Raw genomic sequence first — 23,067 nt, forward strand, 5'->3', positions numbered from 1 at the left:
GGGAAGAGCCTTGTTCTTTATCTATGCCCTACTGAGACTTGTCTACTCTGTCCTGGCTGATGGCGAAATGACTGATGTCCTGAAGACGAAGACTGATGCTGTTTGCTGAATCATTCGGATGGGTAACTATCTGATGAAATAGTAATTGTTTGTTTGCCTTTCCTTTCTAGGTACCAATTGCTCTTTTGATAGAGACCATAGTTAGATGTTTTCCAAATTCATGTTGCCAAATTGTTTTGCATGAAGCCCAACATGCTGATGCTAATTCGAGGTTAGTTAAGGAGTTCACTAATATCGGATGCAAATAGACAAATGACTGAATTCTTGCTTTGTTGAATAATGTACTAATGACACTCTGCTAAAGTTGATTCATGTTAACGTTGTGCTTTATTCTAATGTTCATGATCTATGCTTTGAAAAAAATGTTGCTCGAGTTGCCAAGTTATAGTGGTTTTGATGTGCTTGTTATTGCTGAAACTAATAAACATGATATTAGATTGTAACTGATAGGGAATAAATATCTTAACTCTTACTAGATTTGTTGTGGTTATTCATGGCTGAAAGGTCATGGTGCATTTGTTGTGTTGATTAATATTAAATGTTATTGATTAGCTTGATTGATTAGTTTTTGTGAATATTGACGAGGTTATTGATCTATTGACTGCAATGCTAATTGGATATCTCGTTCTGGGAAGTCCCCAAATGTGGTCAAAAGGTTCAGTGGCTTAGACGTGTCTCCTTGTAAGTTTACTTACCAAGGTTCTGACGCGTTATCACTTCCAAAATGTTTGCTAACACAAAATCAAACCATTTTGCGCACGTTCAAACCTATTTTTACAGGCACTTGCCCTCACTTCATCAACGCTCTGCTGTGCTTCCTAACGAGCTTCCTTTAATCATTTCCCTTCCCAACAATTGGAGACAGGTGGCGCAGTGCGACAGTGCGATTAAGGTACTATTCCTTTAATTTTTTTGCATTTTTAAATAGTGCAAACCTGTCCAGACCGGAAGGTATGGGATCCTTTAGCCGAGCCCCAGTTGTATTACACAAGTTTGTATACATTTTCATTTTTAAAGGCAGGGGAGATATGCAAGAATGCACCCTTCCAAGCTGTGGGTGCACATTTGTTCTTAATTTTCATTTCATTCTTGTAACCCTTGTGCTGGAGGTGGCCATCACTTAATTTGTAAAGTACTCCTACTCTGATGAAGGTGTTACCAGTTGTAGTGCCCTGGATATGGTGCCCAGCAAGTTTCAGTTTGCTTTTCAGGTAGCGTTGTTCATAATGAAGGCACATATTCAGACTTGTTCCCGGTCATCACAGATTATGCTCGATACATACTCACATCATTGTGAGGGACCTCCCTTAAGGTGGCGAGCTCTTTTTGTGATTTGTTGAAGATTCACCCACTCTCCTCACATCAGCAGTGCCAATAAATGTGTCTTAGGGCCTATGTGGACACTCCATCTAAAGGTGCTTCCTCAGTACTACACCTTTACTATTTTATTCTCTTCTTAATGAGAATGAGCAACACTTCCCTGCATTGCTTGGAAACCATGCAATGTCATTGAGGTGTCAGGCTACGTAGGGGTGCAGACACATTGGATAAATCACCAGGTGCAGAGTATGCGACCCCTCTAACCCAATGGTTCGGGCCAGGCTAACGCCACCTCAGACTTTTCTTCTCTCTGGCAGGTCAAATGAGGGCTGGGTGCTACCAGTTCCGGCATTTATTTTAATTAGATTATGAAGCTTCTTAGAAGAGGCTGACTTGCTAAGCAGAGGATGTCTGTAGACTATAGAGTATGTACTTCCTCAGTGCAGCACTAAACAATGCTAGAACTAGTGAAACAGCTCACATTTTCTATCACAGATTTATCACATGCCAGATTGCACCCCCTTCTGTTCTGACTTGCAAGTGAGCAGCAGAAGACTCAAGCTACATGTTTCAAACTGTGTTTTGGCTTTGGACCTCCAAATACATTTGTGCCACATATATGTTCCTCCAGCATTAAATACTCTAAGACATTCATAGCGGTAATAGGGCTTATTCCTTCAAGTATACAGACACATAAACTATCTCTTCCAATTAACTCACGTTTACTTTTTTAAACCTACAGTTTAACAATAAATAATTCGTACACTTAAACAACATGCTTATTAACCTAGGAATGCTACCATCACTACTCTTGATTATAACTCGAATTTGTAAAAAAAAAAAAAAAAACACAGTAGGGCGGCTATAAAATGGTGTGTCAAAATATACTTGAGTACAACTATAAGTTACTATACAAAAGAGGAGCTAGTGACACTTTCTTTAATGGAACACTTCAATACTTATATTAAGAAATTCCACTAACATTCTTCATGTCTGCTCATACACAAATATATAACTATCGTGTTATTCATCATAATTCTTGCATGTCACACCTGTACCTTCTGGCACTCAGGTACCTTTGTTCAAATATTAGTTTGCCATATCAGTTTTACACCTGCTCACCAAACTAAAACTTACAACACATAAAACGTTTTTTAATAATCACATAGGCAAAACCTATTGCATTTACCTATGCACAACATACTTGAGGCTCCACCTCTTGTGAAGCAAGGTTCCTACTCACACTCCATAATGATAATAAATAGCATATTACACTCTGGACAGATGGATGGACTGATTACTTCTACCAAATGTTCATTTTTATTCTGTTGTTTTATGTTGTATTTTAATTATGCCAAATCGAGTAAATGACATGGTAGAAGGAAACTCTTTAAGAACACAAAGCAGAAACATTCCTGAAGGCGAACATCGCCAGTCTCACAGCCATCTAAATGTCAAATAACCTAACATATGCAGATAGAGTATATCAACTGGGGAAAATATGCTAGTCTTGAACCATGGAGTTTCTTTGTGATAACCCTAAACTGTCTTAAATGCTTCTTAATGTAGGGTAAATTTACATTTCTAATGACAAACTTTAAGATATGGATCCTGTCTCATATTTGAAAACAGAATTTGGCATGGAAAAATCCTGTGGATAGGTACACTGGCTTTAGATGGCAGTGAGCATGTCAAAAGTCATTGCTGGATATGAAAACAGTGTTGGATTCTTTCACACAGATGTATCTCTTGTCAGAATGTCATTCAAGACAAACCTTTACAGAAAGTACTTACAATGGAAAGCTTACTCACTCTCTATTACTGCTACGAAGCACACCATATGTCTAGCAACCAAGTGGGCTAACCTTCAAGTGCTTATGTTAAATTACAATGAAAACTTATGTTAAATATTGAACTCTACACAGCTTCTTACTGCTAGTTTTAAAAATTCACCTTTAACCCCAAAATTCCAAATCCTGATGGTTAGAGGGTGTTAGTCTTTAAAATATGTCATGTTTCCCATGATGAGGTGGGCTGCAATAAATAGCATGAGGATTTATTTGAAGTTTCAATGGCCTGTGAGGCTTCTTGTTCCTCTGGACTACATGTGCTTGCAGGCACCCTATTTGATCCCAGGTTCAGTGTTTATTTCTTGCCATCGGCTCACAACGTCCACCTGAGGGTCTTTTCCACCTCTTATTTCCAATATATGTGGATCTGGAGTTTAAAGGGGGTTTCTCACAACCTGGCAAATAGAACTAACAGGATTATGGGCTTACATGCAGTATCTGCTAACTTTGAGCCTTACTGCACCTAGGAGCTGCAAATCGCTGCATCCCTCCCACCTCATACTGGTTTTAGCCCCTGTGAGACCTCACAGCCCTAGGGTGGTCTTGCCCCAAATTGTTTGCCAGCTTTGCCTCACTTTTTGATGAACTGTTTTTGTTGGGCTGAGGACCCTAGGCACTTTACCACTGTTAACGAGTGTTAAAGTGCATGTGCATACTCCCCTAAAATATGGTAACATTGGTGTATCCACAATCGGCATGTTTAATTTACTAATAAGTCCCTAGTAAAGTGCACTATATGTGTCCAGGGCCTGTAATTCAAATGCTACTAGAGTGCCTGCAGCACTGATTGTGCCACCCACTTAAGTAGCCCTTTAAACATGTCTCAGGCCGGCCACTACAGAGCCTGTGTGGGCAGTTTACCTGCCATGTTGACTTGGCATTTAAAGCCCCTTGCCAAGCCTTAAACTCTCCTTGTATTACAGGTAAGAACCCTCTAAGGTAGGCCCTAGGTAGCCCATAGGGCAGGGTGCGGGTGTATGTATGAGGCAGGACATATACGTTTTAGTTTTACATGCCCTGGTAGTAAAAAAATCCCAAATGTGTTTTTCATTACTGTGAGGCCTACCCCTCTCACAGGATAACACTGGGGATTGTATAATACATTTATTAAGTGCAATTGCTAATTGGGAAGGAGTAGGACGGTTGTGTTGGTGCCTATGGACCTGTAATAATAAATACTCTTTAATGGTAAAGCTGGATTTATGATTACAGCTTTAAAAATGCCACTTTTAGAAAGTTGGCATTTTTCTGCTCTTAAGCCATGTGTGCCTGCTGCCTACCTCCAATGCACCTCTGGGTTGGGTGACAGCTGGGCTTTGTGCATCCCATCTAGACAGTCACACACAACAGGAGCTGAGGTGTGCCATTTACATCCTGATGGCCCCTCACCAGGCTGGTGGGCCTTCCTGAGCTAGATGGGAGGGAGGAGCTGACCCTTACACCTGAATAGGGCTGTGGCTGTCCCCTCACTAACAGCTGCTCACCCCCCTGTTTTGTGTCTGGAGCCAGGGCAGGAATGGTAGGACCTGTCTGCACTTCAAACCCCCTCTTTGAAGTCACCCCCACCTCGAAGGCACCATTGGATGTAAGAACTGGACTTCTGACCCTACCAAGTCAGTACACTTCTGGAACTGAAGATACTCTGCCAGGAAGAAGGACTGCTGTGCTGCTGAAAGGACTGCCACACTGCTGGAACTCTGTGTGTCTATTCTGGATTCCTGCTTTGCTGTGCCTGCCCTGCTGCCTGCTGCCATCCTTTTTAAGAAGGACTGGACATGCATCCCTTCATCCTCATACCCAGGTGACTCCAAGGACTTGCTGGCTTGCCTCCTGTTCTGCAGTCTCAGGGACATCAAAGACTATCTGTATCTTTCCTACGGCACCTGAACTCATCAACCTGTGAGTCCTGCCCTGTCAAGTGGTGCCAATCCTGTCCTGGGCCCTTGAATGTGAGTTTTTATGTGCAGCAACCCTCGACGATGATGCATCACTGCCGTTGCGCCAGTCAAAACCGTTGCATATCTTCTTGATGCCAACAAATTGCTGCTGAGCATGAGGACTTTGCATCCCTGACTGCCTAGTTCAAGAACAACACATCACCATCAACCCCAGCGCATCACCTTTACATCACTGGCAGCGCAGCTCGACAATGATGCATCGCCTGTATAACAAAGGATTCGTAGCCACACCTCAGGGATATCACATTGATGACTAAACGGCTCTACGATGACACATCCCCTGACTGTGTGGTTCAGACCTGATGCATTGCTCTCGCATTGCATCCTTGATGAAGATGCAACCCTCCATTTACTGCTCTAGCAGGCAAGGTTGGTCCCTGTAGCCAGCACATGCTCCATTGCGGTTGGCCTGAATGTTGGATTGACCCCGGTGTAGTGCGACCAGATAGGCCCGGTTGGTACTTTACATTTCTAAGCAATACCAATGTAGATATTCTTTAAAAATTTATATCTCGAGTTCTACTTATAGGATTCTTGTAATTTGGTCTTGTTTTGTTCATTAAATTAACATCTAATTTTCTAACTTGCTGTAGGTTATGTTTGTGCAGTGTTTTCACTGTTTCACTTTTATTAATTGTTGCTCATGTACTTTACACATTGCCTCTTAAGTTAAGCTTTCCTGTTCTTTGCCAAGCTACCAGAGGGTGAACACAAGTTAATTTATGGTGTGTAACTGACTTACCCTGACTGGGATTGTGGTCCCTACATGGACAGGGTGCATCTCTCAACCGAATAGAGACCCAATTTCTTACAGCATCTATTTCCTTGCCCTCTTCCATTGAGCTTTTTGTGCTGCTGCCACACATGTCCCTTCTCCAACATAGTAATTGTACTTCATTTATAGTAAACAAATTATGGCGCAGCAGGCAAGTGCAACAGTGGACATCCTGGTACTACAGGTAAAATAAAGCAAATCTCTGCTGAAGCTCCAGGGCCTGCGCTTTCCCAAACGATTCTGCCCACTAGCATCATGCCATTCAAAACATGGCTTTACATAAAATAGCATATTGTTGTACATGGGGTTTTCATGAAACAAAACAACACTCTCTTTTTGGGGTCTGTCTCCCTCTCCCATAAGGCTTTGAGAAAAACAAAATTTGGTTGGACAGCTGAATCTCTTGGGTGGACCCATAGGATTCGCTGAGTCCTTCGAATCTTGAAGAATTATTCTACAAATCCATAGGATTAAATAGCCAACAGCCATGTCATGTCGCTTTCTTTGATGTCACTATAAGTAGAGGTCATCTGAGGTCCTTTCCATGATGTCTCTGTGAAAGGACATTTGGGCCCTTCTGACAACCCTGGCGGTCTAAGACGGCCAGGGCTGTTTCGTCGGATTGCATCGCCAACAGGCTGGCAGTGCAATCCTGTGTATTACGACTGCGGCGGAAGCCCTGCGGTCGCACCGCCGGGACCGGCGGTTTACTGCCACGTTGGTTCCGGCGGTTGTAATCCCCCAGGGCAGCGCTGCTTGCAGCGCTGCCCAGGGAATTACGAGTCCCCCTCCCGCCAGCCTTTTCATGGCGGTAGGAACAGCCATGAAAAGGCTGGAGGAAAGGGGAGTCGCGGGGCCCCCTGCCACAGCTCCATGGAGCTTTTCACTGTCCGCACAGCAGACAGTGAAAAGCGCGACGGGTGCAACTGCACCCATCGCACCGCCCCAACATTGCCGGCTCCATTTGGAGTCGGCTCCCGTGTTGCGGCCGACATCCCCGCTGGGCCTAGTTTCTGCCCGCCGGCCCAGCAGGGATCTCGTAGTGGCCACCGCTGGAGTGCGGCCGCATTGGCGGCCGCACAGCGGTTATAACCGCCGCCCGTCAATGTTGTAATGAGGGCCTTTATGTCACATATGCCAACCCAACAATGTGGGTGGGAAAGTGCTAATGTGCTAGCACTGCTAGTGGGGGCACAGGTGGGATTGCACTTGCTCAGAGATGTAACGTACATTCTTGCACGTTCGAAAGCACTCCTTCATAACCGGAAACTGCTTTGTTTTTCTTAATGTCATGCTGTTGCATGCAAGGGTGTGTCCTCCTCATCACTGCTTTATTAAAGCTTTTTCTTTATTGTGGGCCTGGGCCTGGACTTGGACACCATCTTGTTGCTATTACTTGTTCCAGAACACCTTTATGCTCCTGGCTCTTGACCATTTCTCCTTATTGTATTGTAGTAAATTACACATATAATGCCGAGGCTCAATCAAAAGACGGGTCACTGACAGCCCTCAGTACCGTAGAGTAAATCAATGTAACACCAAATCCAAAATATCAAGTGAAAGAAAAATGACAATTGTTAGTCTAACGTCAGTCTTCAACATGTTAACACAAGAGCATGGTAGAAGCAAAACAACCACAACCATTCCTATCTTCACTTACAGTTCACACTAAGAATTTGTGAGCCATGCCTGTTATTGGCTCATAGCTTTTAGACTTTGAAAATCTCTGTAGCACCCACTGCAGTTTTCATTGCATTCGAAATCAACTCCTGCAAAATTCAAAGATGCAGTGACTGAAATTGCTGCTTTAAAGGAAGGAGAGGCTGTTTTTATTAAGAAGTTGGTGAATGTTGTCTGACCTAATAAGCAATAGAATGTATCAATGCTGTTCTCATTACTAGTATACAGTGTACTTGCAATGTTTTCATAGTAGGAAAGCCAAACACTCATTGGGTTTTTCAGGTGTTTATATCCATGTGGAAATGTCCTTGTCTGTATAGTGAAGTACTTAGCAACGCTTCTTCACATAACAAATACGCTGTAAAGCATTACAAACAGCACCATTCCTGGCACAATATATTACAGTGGATAACAGAGATTCAAAACAGACAAAATATAAAACACGCCCAAATGTCACTTTTTTATTTTCTGGAGGACCTGCCTAAATGTATAATCTTGAAATTGCACTTGGGCATTTATGCCTGTGCCAGAACAGCTGATGCCTTATTTATAATATGATGGTTACGCCAAGAAATCTGCGGTTGGGAAGTTGATGACCAACCCACTGCCATACCATTATGACACCTGTGTTGTATCATGACAGCACCCTAGCTGATAACGCATGCTAACTACACAAGAGTTCCAGCTGCTTTCTCAACATTTTGTCATTTTATTTATCTTACGCTCTCATTCTTTTTTAACGTTAGTGATATGTCCTGTGAAAGATGTATTCGGTTTAGAGGTCAACTGACATCGATTCTTGTGATGCCATCAGGCGTGTAAAGCAAGCATGATGTCATTTCTGCAATGGATGTGCGTAATGTATACCAAGATATACACACACTGCCTAATCCTGACGCGACCGGTACGGGTTATTTCTTCAACACATGAGGCTTATCATGGCCACCACTGATCTCTCCAATGCATATTGACTGCACCTAGAGATCCAATACTACCATCAGTTCGTTTCATGCTTCAACCATATCTTGGTATACATTACACACATCCAAAGCCTTGACAAAGTCTTGAAGACGAAACACGTGTTGGCTGTTTTGCTGTACGGACTTTTTGTTACTTGTGGTCATCTGATTGTAACTCTGACCATTTATCATCATCTGGCTGTTCTGGATACATGGACTTACTGTACAATGTAATCTCTGTGATTGAGACTCTGACTACCCACTTGCATCTATAATAAATTCCCACACACCATCTTTCCTGACCGGACATCTACTTAATTCCTGAACATTATCTGGATCTACGATACGGGTGTGCCCTGGCCACTCTTCTCTCGCTATACAGTCAAAGAATGTCCTAGCATTTGTTCTAAAATGTTGTTGGTCAGTTAGTACCATTTACACTGCTAGCCATACTTAATTGTAAATGCTTGGCAGGACGTTTTTTTCCCTTACATTGGTAGTGAATCTTAATGATGTTGTTAGTAACGCCACCTCGTAATTTGCTTACTGAGCAAACCTTTTCAGCAGTGGCTGCCAACCCATAATAACTCTCACCAAGGCCGGACTGGGCAACCAAAAGCAAACCTGGCAAACATACTCAAAGCTTGGCTCCCTTCATATCCTTGCACAATCTCTTTCAATCAATGCATTCTCTCTCTCTCCTTTCCTCTCTCTCTTCTCCCTCTCTGCGCTCTCTGGTCGTTTTCTCTTTACCTCTCCTCTCCTTACCTCCCTTTCTCTCTCATGCTGCAATTCATTTTAGGGAACTGGCTAAAGAGACCGGTCACCAGGAGCGGCTGCTGCCCTTCAAGCCTGCCAGCAGGGGCTCTGGGCTACTGGGGAAATGCTCAGTGGAATAGGAGGCCTGTCCGGCCCTGACCTACTCAGTACACGGATTTAATTACCAACAGACACAATCCCGGTATTTGCAGACCCTTCTACTAAACCAATGTCCAATCAAGTCAGGCACTCATTGAATCATCAGACATTAAGAGCTCAAAATGTGTCAAACACACCTCCAACCAATCCACAGCCCTCTACAGTCAACCACAACTGACTTCGTGTCCCATTGCATTATTATGCCTTCCTTAAATACTGGGTGTAGTAGGAACATTTCGCTTATCGCCCCGCCATGCTCAAGTGCTGTGTCCAAAAACTTTGACATTTGTCATTTTCCAAGACCAACTCTACAGATAAAAATATTCTGAAAATGAAACTAAAGGTTTAAAGCAAAGCACATTTACTGCTTCAATGACAAGCAGTACCCACATTCACATTAATTCATGCCCCAGTTATGAGCAGTGCAGAGGGGCCGGGGTCACCAAGGGCGGAATCACTTTCACTTTATACGTTAGGAAACTCCTTCTTCCGGTATGGAGAATAACACGCGGGACACAGATTTACCACACACATGCCTGCGTGCTTTTCCCAATTCTGGTCAGAAATCTGTCAGACTCCTGTGATCACCGCACACATATTCCCCCTTTTAAAAATATGACAATACCGTGCTATGAAACGATTGAAAGAATACGAAAAAAGAAAACGATCAAAAAGAGCGTGGTGTTCTCTTCCACATCATGAGAGGGATGTCTCCAGTAATAAGGGCTACATATCATATTAATGTCAAATTGTACAAATTTGCTCCATTGCAACATAATTTCGCACCAGCCTCTGCAAACATTGCAAATAATACACTTATAACCATGTAACCACTAATGGTTCATTGATGTTTTAATTTTCGCACCAGACGTCCAGCCAAAATGATAGGTCAGTGCGGATGTCAGAGGAGAATTGTCAATATTACTGAAACGCATGAAATCTGCTGCGTGTGCTCATCAATACTGGTTAATATTCAGTTTTACATATTGTGAATCTTCTGTCTTAAATTCACTTTTTCTTTCACATTTGATAACTGTTGATGCCAGGAAATGTACATGTTGAAGCCATTCGTAAAATTGGAAAGACAGGATGCCCAGAGAACATTTGGCAGAACAAGAAAGTTGACGCCTGAAATCATCCCGACAAGCTAAAGAGTGCAATCATATAGTGATCAAATTTTCATGTATCATAAATGAAATATACACTGGAGACGTTTCTCCTGTGACCTCCAAATCCAATAAGAGTAATTCTGAATTTAAATGTGAGACCTAAATCACACGAGTCATAGCAGCAAGCGACACCTCTCAAATGCACAGGTATGTGATGTGCCTTCATATCGGCTTATGAGAGAAAACAAATGGAGTCGGCTGTGGCATGCTGCTATTGACAGTAAAATTATAATTTCTCTTGAGCTCCCAGAACAGATGTACCTCAGAGTCCATAGCCTGCAATACTTAACTGCAGCTACTCAGCTGTGACCTTCAGCCTCGGGCTCGGTGCAATAAAATTTTCATGCAACCATATGGAAGAATATTTTAATAGAGATTTACTGTCAGTAACAGTCCCAAAGGAGAAAATAAGGAAGCTGCAACATATTGCGTACAGTAAATCAAGGGGACTTCAATGGAAAAACGAAACCTCCCGGAGGCAGGAATCTTTGCAATTACAGGCAACGCTTTGTACAAATATGTGTACAGAAGAGAGATTTGCACTCAGCTAAACCTCTTCAACTAGTTTAAAAATGAAGGTACTGGAGTGTGTAATGGTATTTTTTAGTTAGCAAGAGCTCATAAAGAGGAGCCTATTGAATTCTATCAAATGGCACACTCACTTCCAGCTCAATTCAATGAAGGCGAGCCTGAGAGTGGAACAGGCAGAAGTCTGAAAACTGAGATGCAAACGTATAACCATATTAGCGCTACATTTTAATTCCGTGCAAATATTTATGGTGTAAAAATACAATCGATGTTTAAAATGGCATAAAAAAGTTATTTTATACTTTTATAAGTACAAAAAAACTACTACTACATTTCATCTGTTTGAAAGTTATCGGAATAAATAAACTGTTCATCAGAAATAGGCATGTTTTTCTGTTTGAGAGGGAGCTTCTGTGTCCTGCACTTCGTGTTTTTTACAAGGCTAAATATTACTGATTTATTGCAAGGCCGGGAGAAATACATTTTAATATCCATTCTACGTACGTCATTATTTGTGATTAGGGTGCCATGATTATGGCCCTCATTACAAGTTCAGCAGTAATTACCGCCGGCCGCTGTGCAGTTGGGCGGCAAAAGACCACTGTGGATGTGGGAAACTTATGACTCCAAAATAAAAAACCGTCAGAAAATACCCAAGTGTCTGACCCCACCAGGCTAAACGACGGTGGGAAACGGGCACCCCTGCAACCTCCACCGCCACGGCAAGAATAAACCGGCCTCCCAATTACGACCCAAAAATCCGCACAGTGGTCATTCAACTGCGGTATGCCATTGGTGTCCGGACCGCCGCACCCATCAAATGGACTCACCAATAACATCCCACATTGGACAGTTTGAAAACCCCACACCTGATACACATACACACACTTCACACACCCACACACACCACTTAAAAACACACGCCACAATGCCCACAACCCCAAGCTGCACAACTACCAGCCAACTGGAAAGGGACACCACAAACTCAAGACACACTTTTGCACACCTCAAACAACTCACAAACACAAACACGCATCCCACAACAGCACCTTCAAATATTTCCACATCTCTCACCAACTCACTCAGACACTCCACTACCCCAATTAACACCACCACACCACAGCACACATCTCCCACCATCACCCAACATGGCATCCCTAGGAACCCTTGTTACACTGACAGGGAGTTGAAGACCATGGTGGATGAAATAATCAGGGTGGAGCAACAGCTGTTCGGTGCACACGTCCAACAGACATCTATAGCTAGGAAAATGGAGGTATGCCATAGGATCGTCAACAAGGTGAATGCAGTGGGAAGCCATCCACGCACAAGGGACAACATCAGGAAGAGATGAAGTGACCTACAGGGGAATGTACGTTCCATGACATCACAACACCAGCTTGCCATCCAGAGTACTGGCGGTGGTTCCCCACAACCTTCCCCTAAGTTGGCCGAGTGGGAGGAGAAGGTCTTGGCTAGCTTGCATCCGGAGTGTTTCACTGTAGTCAATGGACGACTGGACTCTGGTAAGTCACTGACACACCCCTCCCACCACCTACACCTGAAAAGCTTGTTACTCCCTCCCCTTGTAACTACCCCAAAACACCCTTTACCATATCTATCCCACCCCATCCAACACCCACACTTATCCCCTGTATGCCCATGCACCCCACTAACACCTACCCAAACAATATGCACATCACCACCAGTCCCTGCATGTAACACTTGAAACATTACAACTCCCACAATGCATCACCCATCCCACTAATAACTATGCACTGCACCCATTCCAAAGGGAGTCCAGCATGCAGATGAATGGGACGTAAGCACACGAAACAGGCGTCAAATGCTGACAGGGACATGGGAATGACAGGACAGAGGACATGAACAGAAGGAAACACATGCCACTGCTAATGTGTGACACCATAACATATATGCAATGTCCACCATAGACAACTAACTCACTGTCAATGCCATATCCTCTGAAGCATGTGAACAATAGTACAACCCAGCTGACACACAAATACCGTGCAGGATGCACAATATAATGTATTTCTACTTCACAGATACTACTGCCAATGGCAACCGCCATGAGGTACCAAGAAGTGCCAGGAAGTACCAGTTCTCCAGCAGTAGAAGTCCCCAGTGATGACAGTCCAGCAGGATTTCTGGATCTGGATGACCACCCTGGCCCATCTGGAACCTCTGGTCAGTCACCCTCCAGAAGTCCCACCTAACCCACCAGACAGACCCCCACTACTCAGCCACCACCTACAGTTGTGGCGCAACATCCCCAAACCAGTGGCTTCGGGGAATATGTGACAGAACAACTAGGTCCTAAACAACTATAGCCTAAACCACTACTGCTAAACAACTAAAAAGTCTCTACAACTAAGTACTGAACAACTATTGTCTGAACAACTACTGTGTCTGAATAACAATTGCCTGAACAACTAACATATATATATATTCTAAACAACTAATAAACCATAAAAAACAAAAGGAAAACCTTACCTTAAAATTAGTTGTTCAGGCAATTGTTATTCAGGCACAATTGTTGTTTAGACAGTAGTTGTTCAGTACTTAGTTGTAGAGACTTTTTAGTTGTTTAGCAGTAGTGGTTCAGGCAAGTAGTGGTTTAGACCTAGTTGTTCAGGATGTTTCCCGGCCTCGGGTCTGCTACTGTGTGCTCACCTATACAGGGACTGGAGTCAGCATCCATCATCAGGCAAGACGATGAAGATCCTGGTGCAAGTAGGAGTGGGCACACTGTGATGGGGTCACAGGCATAGGGGGCCCAGCCTAGTTGGAGGGCACCTGTGGGCTGGGGGGCAAACCTGCGACTAGCAAGGAGGCCATTTCCCAAATCCTAGCAGCATACCACCTAGCCCAGGACAGGATGGGCCAGACCCTGCCCATGCTGCAGAAGATTGAGAGGCTACAAAGTGACCACCATCAGGAGGCCATGGAGCACTGACAAGCCCACAATGTCACCATGGCCTCCATCAAAGGGGTGCTGCAGGACATGACAGCAGTCCTGCGTGAGATCTCTACCCACATACAGGACCCTTCCACAAGGCATGAGACAACCCAGCCCTCCACATCTGCTTTTGGTAGTGGACTGGTGGCCCTGCCAGGGGACTCACAGGACACCAGCACCCTTTCCTCTGTAGCCCACGATCCCCCTCACAAACATGGCCAGTGAGCCAGACATCCCTCAGGGACTGTAGCAGGACCAAACCCATCAACAGGAAGTGATCCTCTCCTGAACTGTCTCCCTTGTGTGCCACTGACACACCTTGTTGACTTTCTACTATCATTGCTCCATTTTCCAATAGCGCCATGGACTCTGAACCTGTGCTACCAACAGCTGTGAATGCCAAACTGACTATTTCGTCCACCATCTGTCCACTTCCTTGCATTTCCCCATCCCTTGTTTTGATTTGCTCAATAAACACTGTACAATCACACCCAATATATTTGTGCCTTATTCAATAAGCATGCATGTGATGAACGATTTCATGTAATATGTTGAAACAGTACCAGAAATTGGCTAGCCTGATAGTTTGCAGCTATGTTTCATTCCAAATCTGTGAAATGGGTTCCTAACAGTTGCACCAGGAATGTCCAAATCTTTGATGTACAAGGCATGGCAAAAGGAATCCCACCATAGGAAGAGCCGAGAGGAACAGATATGTAGCACACATTTAGGTACAGTTTGTTACGTGACACATGCACCTGCTTTGCTTCCAAAGTTGTACATCATTGCCAGAGTACTGTCACTACTTGACTGACTAGTATTACCATATGTCAGCTGCACTACACACCAGTAAGTAACTCGAAAATGTAGCTTTGCACATTTGCACAACTGGAGGGCCATCTACATCAGCTGAGGTTACCTCCGCCTACATTGTGAGGCACTCTAGGATGGTGTGCAAGTACTGAGGATATGGCGAGTGACAAATACTGACAGCAAAACTGGCACACACCCTCTATCAATGCAGCAGGTCCAAACAGTCCATGCACGTGAAGGCTGGAAACACATTCAGGAAAACATGACTTCTGGGTGTGAATTACCTTTGGAAGTCTTCAAACACTTGAAGCAGTAAGGGGGGTGTGCCAGTGCATACACTGAATCACACACACATTCTGTTGTGTCTCCAGCACTGGTTGTACCATCTGTCAATTGAACACAAATCTACGTAGGCAATGTTGTGTGATACAGTAGGCAAAATGTACCTTAAACTCATTGGAAGTATAGGTGAATGAGGAGAGTTCTGGTGTCCACATCATCCTCCTCCCCTTGTTCATCGCTGTCCTCTGTCCCCTCAGCTTCCACCGGTTGATCATGTAGTTCTACCTCTTCCAGTAGAGGTACCTGCCTTCTTAGTGTAAATAGCACAGCAGGCCATGATGATCTGGTATACAATGTTTGGGGAGTAGCACAGGGATCTGCCTGACATATGCAGGCAGCAGAATCTTGCCTTGAGTAGGCCGAAGATCCTCTTGATCACTCTTCTTGTCCTGCCATGTGCCTCATTGTAGCAATTGTCACCTTATGTCCTGGGATACCTCACTGGTGTCAATAGCCAGTTTAGGATAGCCAGAATCACCTGGTAAGAGTGGGTACACATAGCAGATATCACCATTGTGTACAGGGTAAAGAGTAGGAAAGACAGGTTGCTAGCTACTAAACTCTCACATCTCACTCACCCACAAGCCAGGCTCTCTCACTCTGTACTTGTGCCATCAGGTGTGGGACACTGCTGTTACTCAAAATGTAAGAGTCATGCACAGATCCAGGGAATTTTGCAATCACTTGGGAGATGTACTGGTCTACAAGACACACCACCTGTACATTATTGGAGTGATATTTTTTTTGATCCCTGTACACTTGTTCATTTACCCTGGAAGGAATGAAGGGGGTATGGGTTAAATCTATGGCCCCAGTCACATGTGGAATGTGTGCAATGAAAAAGAAAGCAGATTTCACAGTGGGCAAGTCAGCAGTTTGGGGAAATTTGATGAAGCTGTGGAGGTGTTTCAGCAAGGCAGTCAGGACATCCCTTAAGATGTTGCTGAACATTGGCTGTGACACACCTGCTGCCAAGCCCACTGTCGCTTGAAATGACCCAGTGGACAAAAAATATAGCACAGATATTACCTGCATAGTAGGGGGAATAGCATAGGCATTACGTAGAGCTGTCTGTAGATCTGGCTCCAATTGGACACACAGTTCATGAATAGTCATCCGGTTCAGACAGTAGGTCAGTAAGATGTGTTGCTCCTCCATGGTTGCCAGGTCAACTAGGGGCCGGTACACCGGTGCATTCCTCAGTCTCCACATGCTAGGGAGGGCCAACACACATATGTCACCATAACAACACATTATGAATGATGCCTACAAACACACACAACTGCACTAACGTAGACTTCCAATCATGGAAGGGTTGTATACAGCTTACATTGTGACAATGGATGAGTGTTCGCAGTTGTATTCAACCTACATATGCATCAAATTAGTGCCACACATCACATATGGCATGTATAGCTGTGAATAACTGATGTAACTAACATTTACAATCAAATATGACAGCATGGATGGGGCCTAGAGAGTAAACTCTAACACATTTTGCACTTTAAATGATAGTCTCCTGTCCTATAAGCAGAGGACAGGTGGAAGTGACATTACTCCACTGGCGTAAGTCATCATGCCGTGTAATTCCTCATTGGTTAACATTGGTATCTACGGGGAACAGGGGCCAATCATGATCTCTGCAGGCTGTGATGGTGCGAACTGCTGCAGTCGGTACCACCATTTTGATTTTCCTTTGCCACTTGACCCCTGCACTCAACACGGCTACAACTCCACTGCGTGTGCTGCCCTGTCCTGCGTCTGGTTGCAAAGATGGCATGTGCAACAGGGGAGAGGGCCTCAGCCTTCACCCAGGAGGAGCAGACCAAGCTTGTGGATGGGGTCCTACTCCTGTATGCCAAGTTGTATGGGCGACCAGAGGAGTAGGTGAGTGGATCAACAGTGTCCTAGCTGTGAGTGCGATTGATGTGGGTGCATGTGTGTGTGAATGTAGGATTACCAAGCATATAGGAGTAGTGGAATAGGCCATAAATGTTAACTTGTAGGAAGATGATGGAATGTATGGTGGACTAATGTCAGTGTGGTTGTACCCTATGTCAGCATGTGTATGGTACGTCTACATAAATGTGTGTTCCTATGTGTCTCCCATGCAGGTCATCTCCCATCAGAAGAAGGGTTTATGGCGGGCCATTGCCAAGGACATGTGGACCCTGGTGGTCTATAGTCGGTGGAGCACCCACTGCAAGAAATGGTGGGAGGACCTGAGACGCTGAGCCCAGAAGACTGCGGAGGCCCAGCTGGGGACGTCCTCCTAATGTCCTGGGATACCTCACTGGTGTCAATAGCCAGTTTAGGATAGCCAGAATCACCTGGTAAGAGTGGGTACACATAGCACATATCACCATTGTGTACAGGGTAAAGAGTAGGAAAGACAGGTTGCTAGCTACTAAAAGGTTTGTACGTCAGACCCTGACCCCCCTACTGGCCCGCATACTGGTGCTGGCCTACCCAGCATTGAATGGGTGCTTGAAAGCATCATAGCAGCCTCAAGGGAGTGAGTTTCCACACTGTCCTTCATGCCAACTGTATTGGGGGGATGGTAGATAATGGGAAGAAAGGATACTGTTACAGTGACTCATAGATGTCAGGGTATGCAGGTGTTCAGCTTCTTGACCGGGTTCCGTTTCTTTGCTGTGTAGGTGGCATGTGTACCCAGGTAAGGTGGGAATTGGGTAGACCAGTCAGTCAAGTAGTGTTCCTGTTTTCTAGCAAAGTGACATAGTGGTTCTCAATACATCTGAGCATTGAATGGGTTCCTCATTTGGATTTGCAGAAAATGTACAGTGAATCTGAAGAGCACCACCGTCAGTGTAGTGTACTCCAAAGAGGCAGGTGTTATCCCTATCAATGGCACATTCCTGTAGTGCAAAGGGGCTTTGGGAAGGTGAGGTCTTACACTGAGATGTACTGCATGTGTGCCTTCCTGCATCATGGTTGAGTTACTCACAGCCTGCACACCTTTCTTTGTCTCACCCCTCTGTCTCAGTTATCTTGTGTCCTTATGTGCATCAGCATCATCAGGCAAAGGAGCAGAGGCATCAGCGAGTGGGGCTGCTGCAGCTCACGGGACCCAGGAGACACAGTCCACAGACGCTGAGGGAACCAGTGGGTTAGAGGGCAAGGGGAGCACCACGGGGGAGCCTGCTACACTGCAACATCAGACTCTGATTCCTCCTACGATGGAAGCTCCCTGGTGGCGACGGACCCCTCTGGGACCACCCCAATTACATCTTTGTCCGCCACCCCCCACCAGCACCCCCCAGTAGCTCCCCACTGAGTTGTCTGTGCCTGCTCACCCAGAAGGGTGGGCGTCTCCTTCACTGCAGGCACCTCAGCCCCTGCCCCAGTCAACCCTGCTGCCCTCAATGAGGAGGTTATTGAATTCCTGAGAACCATCTCTTTGGGACACGCAACCATCATGAATGCCATCCAGGGGCTGGCATCCCAGATGCAGCAAACCAATGCTTACCTGAAAGGCATTCACGGTGCCTTGTCTGGCCTACAGAGATCGTTTCAGGCTCTGGCCTCCTCTTTGACAGCAGCCAGTGTGCCTAGTACCTCCGTCCCCCCTGAAACCACCTGTGACCCATCCAGCACCCCTCTCCCCTCACCCATCCCAAGCACACAAGCCAAACAGCATGCACACAGAACAACACACATGCCACACAAGGACACACACAGGCACCACAAGTCACACCACAGCCATGCACACACTCAACACACAGATACAAACACGACAACAGCCATGTCCTCCACTCTCCCCGTCTTCCCTTGCAGGCACCACCAAAACAACCATTCACATGACCTGTTTGTCCTCTTCCACCCTTTCTGCCCCCCTCCTAAAACACGTAAATACCCTCACTCAGGCACCCAACATTCATCTACCACACACAAGCAGACTCAGCACCCACCTGCATCCACATCCAACACACCTACACGTCCTACGACCACTCCCTCTACCTCCACTCTCGTGCCTCTTTCCACAGCCCCTCCACGTGCTCCTAAAAACTTTTACTTTCCCGCATTGACCTATTTGAACCTCCTGGCCCACCCCGTCTTGTCCCCGTGCGTTCTCGTTGCCTCCCCAAACCCAGTCCCTCCACTTCACAATCCTCCCTTGACATTTCTTCCTGTTCCTATGTCCCTTCACCCGCCAAGAAGACACCTGTGAAGAGGCCTGATCCTGATCCCACCCACCGTTCTAAACCCACTCCCCTTCCATCCTAGACAAAGCCCAAGCCCCCCCTTCTTAACCTGAGCCCCCACCCCAAACCCACCTCCCTGCGCCCTGAGGTGACTGCCCCATTGCTGCCCTTGCCCTGTGGAGACCATGGTCGTGTAAGGAGTCAAGTTGCGGCCTTGTTGGCACTGTTGATCCACATGAACATGAACCAATGAACTGCCAAATGTCCATCTTTGTACATAGTTGCTGTTTCCCCTTTTGTTGTTGAAATTAATATAGCTACCCAACCTACCTAGTTGGTGCAATTTGATTAAGTTGTCCTGTGTTTGTCTATGGCTGTTTCATGTACACAGATATGTGGCTCGTTTTCCTCATCTGTGCATGTGGCAACATCAGTTCTATTACCAGCTGTGCCCCTGTCTGTATTTGTGTGTGATATGGTGTATGTGTGGTGGTGGGTTTGGGAGTTGGTGTGGATGGTGTGTGTGATTGTGATGTGTGTTGAGTTGTGCATGGTGTGGGTAGGCCGAGTGGTATGGATGATGGTGTCATGGTATGGTACCAGTGTATGTGTGGACGGCACTTGTGGTTGTGTGCCATATGTCTATCCGGTATGCCTTCCTCTACCTGATGTCTGTGTCAGCCGTGGTTTTGTGATCAGTTTGTGTGTAGCTCGGTATGAGTGCTGTGGCGTGTTTACATGTGGTATTGTTTGGCGTGTGAGTGACATGTGTGTTGGGTGTGGTGTGTGTTCTGGTTGTGCGTGAGTGTAGTGTGAGTGCACGTGTGTGTGTAGATGAGTAGGGGTGTTGCTGTGCATGTTTGTGTGTGGGCATGGAAGTATGTGTCAAGTGTGTATGTGGTGTGTGGGTGTGTAACTGTCCCCTTCCCTCCCTTGCGTGGTAGGCAGGGTACTCACTGTTGTCATCTTCGTCGGTGCTGCAAGTTCTGTAGGTAGATTGCAAGTACTAGCATTGGGAAGATCTCTAGTTCCCACTCCATGTCGTCGATGGCCTCCTCTGTGTCCCTACGGTGAGTGTTTCCTTATATACTGTTCCTTTCTGCCAGAAATCATGGTTGTGTGCTGAGCCGTAATCTGGTGGGTGGTAAGGTCCTATCCGCAAGCCTGAAGACGGCAACCACTGTCGGCAGCGGTCAGCCTGCACTAGCAGGGTACAGGCGGTGTACTGGGTGTGTTCCGGCCTCTTCACAGCGGCTGTCGTAATACGGTGGTCTGCAGCGCCAGCCTGTTGGTGGGCAGATCGCCGGTGTGGCGGTCCTGTCCTGTCACTGCCATACTCGGAATGAGGGCCTTTATCTGATGAACTAAAAAATCTACCTGGCGATGCAAAGAAAATGTCTCTCAAGATGTCATACCAAGCAGAACAAATGATACTGTGACATTCTAACCTATACAGAACATTAAGTGCGATGCTACTCTAGGGGTCTTAGCTCTATCTTACATTCCTCTCTATCACAATCCAGACGCTACCTTTGACAGAAGGAGACCATAAAATGTGAAGGTCACAGTCCCTCATCATCTTGAGCTTAACACTCACAGTGACTCTTTTTAGGTCTTACCTCCAAACCGATTGTTTCCAAAAAATTATATATTTATAGTAGGCTTTGGGTGAGCACCATGCTCATAACTGGATGACTTTGTTGTCTAGCTTAGATCTTGTTTTATTCAATGGCTTTTATTCTCTATTTTGTATTTGTCCCACACAGGAGCATTTTGGATTCACCATGTTCTGACTGTATGAGTAGAGTCCTTCCACTACTGGCTTGATGGAACTTTAGGTTTATTTTGCATTCACCACTCTACTTGAGGGCATTTGTTTCCCTGCTCTCATCCTTGCTTGTTCATGTGGCCGCTACACGAAAATGCTTCCTTGCCACCCTCCGTTTCCTGATGCTTCCTTTCCCACTCCCCATCCTGCTTCCAGTTTTCAACATTAATTTTCCTTGTTTTCTTTTTTGAATGGCCACAGCAGATGCACATTTACACCGGGATGCTCATTTCTCTTTTTTTACATTCATGGACACTTTGGCCCGTATTTATACTTTTTTTAGCGCCGCATTTGCGCCGCTTTTTGGCGCAAAACGGCGCAAACCTACAAAATACAATGGTATTTTGCAAGTTTGCGCCGTTTTTGCGTCAAAAAACGACGCAAATGCGGCGCTAAAAAAGTATAAATACGGCCATTTATGTTTTTTTGATACTTTCAGTTCACCATTCTATCATAGGCATCCATCACGTTAGACCTCTGAATAGTAAATGTCTGCCATGTGCCACTCTGCAGGTGTGCACAGGCATCCACATGCACACATGCACCTGAGTTATGACAAGCCTTAAGATGAATCATGATGCATGGGAACACATGACCAGTCATTTTGGAATGGGCTTTCTTTGTGAAATTACCAGCCATACATGCGCATGAGCCATGTGCATGCATAGTGGGCAATGTGTCATGAGCATGGAGCCAATAAAAAAGAAATGGCAAAACGAATAGTGCACCTTTTGGAGCTGAAACATATTGGCCTTTCCAATGCATATTGTACCAGATGCCAAAGAAAAGAGAGAGGATAACGTAATGAAGCCGCTGTTTTATGGAGTTGTTGTGTAGAAATTTTAGCTATAGTTTTAGACATGTTATTTTAGCAAACTAGGCCTGCCGCTGTGCACTTGAATCTAGATATGTTTTATTCCAGCTTCGTTATATTATTTTAACAATAGCCACATTTGCAGTCTTGTTTTATTTTTCTCTATCTAGCTGTTCTTCGCCTAGGCCAGCACTGCTTTCTTAAGAAAGACATTTGTTTCACTCTGTGCTTTCTCAAGGCTGCAGTGAGATAGAATGCTGGCAAAAGTGGTACGCTTTGTCTCCAATGTTCACAGAAACATACACACTCTTACGTGGGGATCCTTTCTTGGAACATCAGCTGTTTTATTATAAAAACACTACTTTGACCCATGTACGTTAGAGGGAGATTCCAGCCAAATGACCACGACTGTATGCTGATTGCTGAGTGCTTCACTGCAGCTGCTTATGTAGACTATAGGCCTCTTGCTCAGGTATGAGGGATGATGTCTTCCCAGGGGAAACCTGAAGGGCAGAATTAGAGCTCAACATGCTGTGCTCTAACATAGCCTTGGTAGGAACTATTCGTAACAACCGTAGTAACAACATGGTAGCGTTATTTTTGTGTGTTACTCTCCTTGTCACAGTTTTAATCCTATTGTGCTTCATCATCCTACTTATTGCAATATATGCTTTATTATCTAAGATGTAGTTACTTCAATAAAAACCTTATTGAACTTTACTCTGCCTCTGATTGTCCTTTCATATGTGAGACTAACGTAACAGACAGAAATGGATGAGATCTGAGGGACCACGATTCCCCTGAGGAGTCATTTATGTCATGCGCTCGGTTGCCCAATCATCCCCGCTCTTGGGTGGAGATGAGGCACTGCTAGTTAGCCGGAAAAAAACCCAGATTAGGCTGACAG

The sequence above is a fragment of the Pleurodeles waltl genome, chromosome 5 (assembly GCF_031143425.1).
Source record: "Pleurodeles waltl isolate 20211129_DDA chromosome 5, aPleWal1.hap1.20221129, whole genome shotgun sequence".
Classification (NCBI taxonomy): Eukaryota; Metazoa; Chordata; class Amphibia; order Caudata; family Salamandridae; genus Pleurodeles; species Pleurodeles waltl.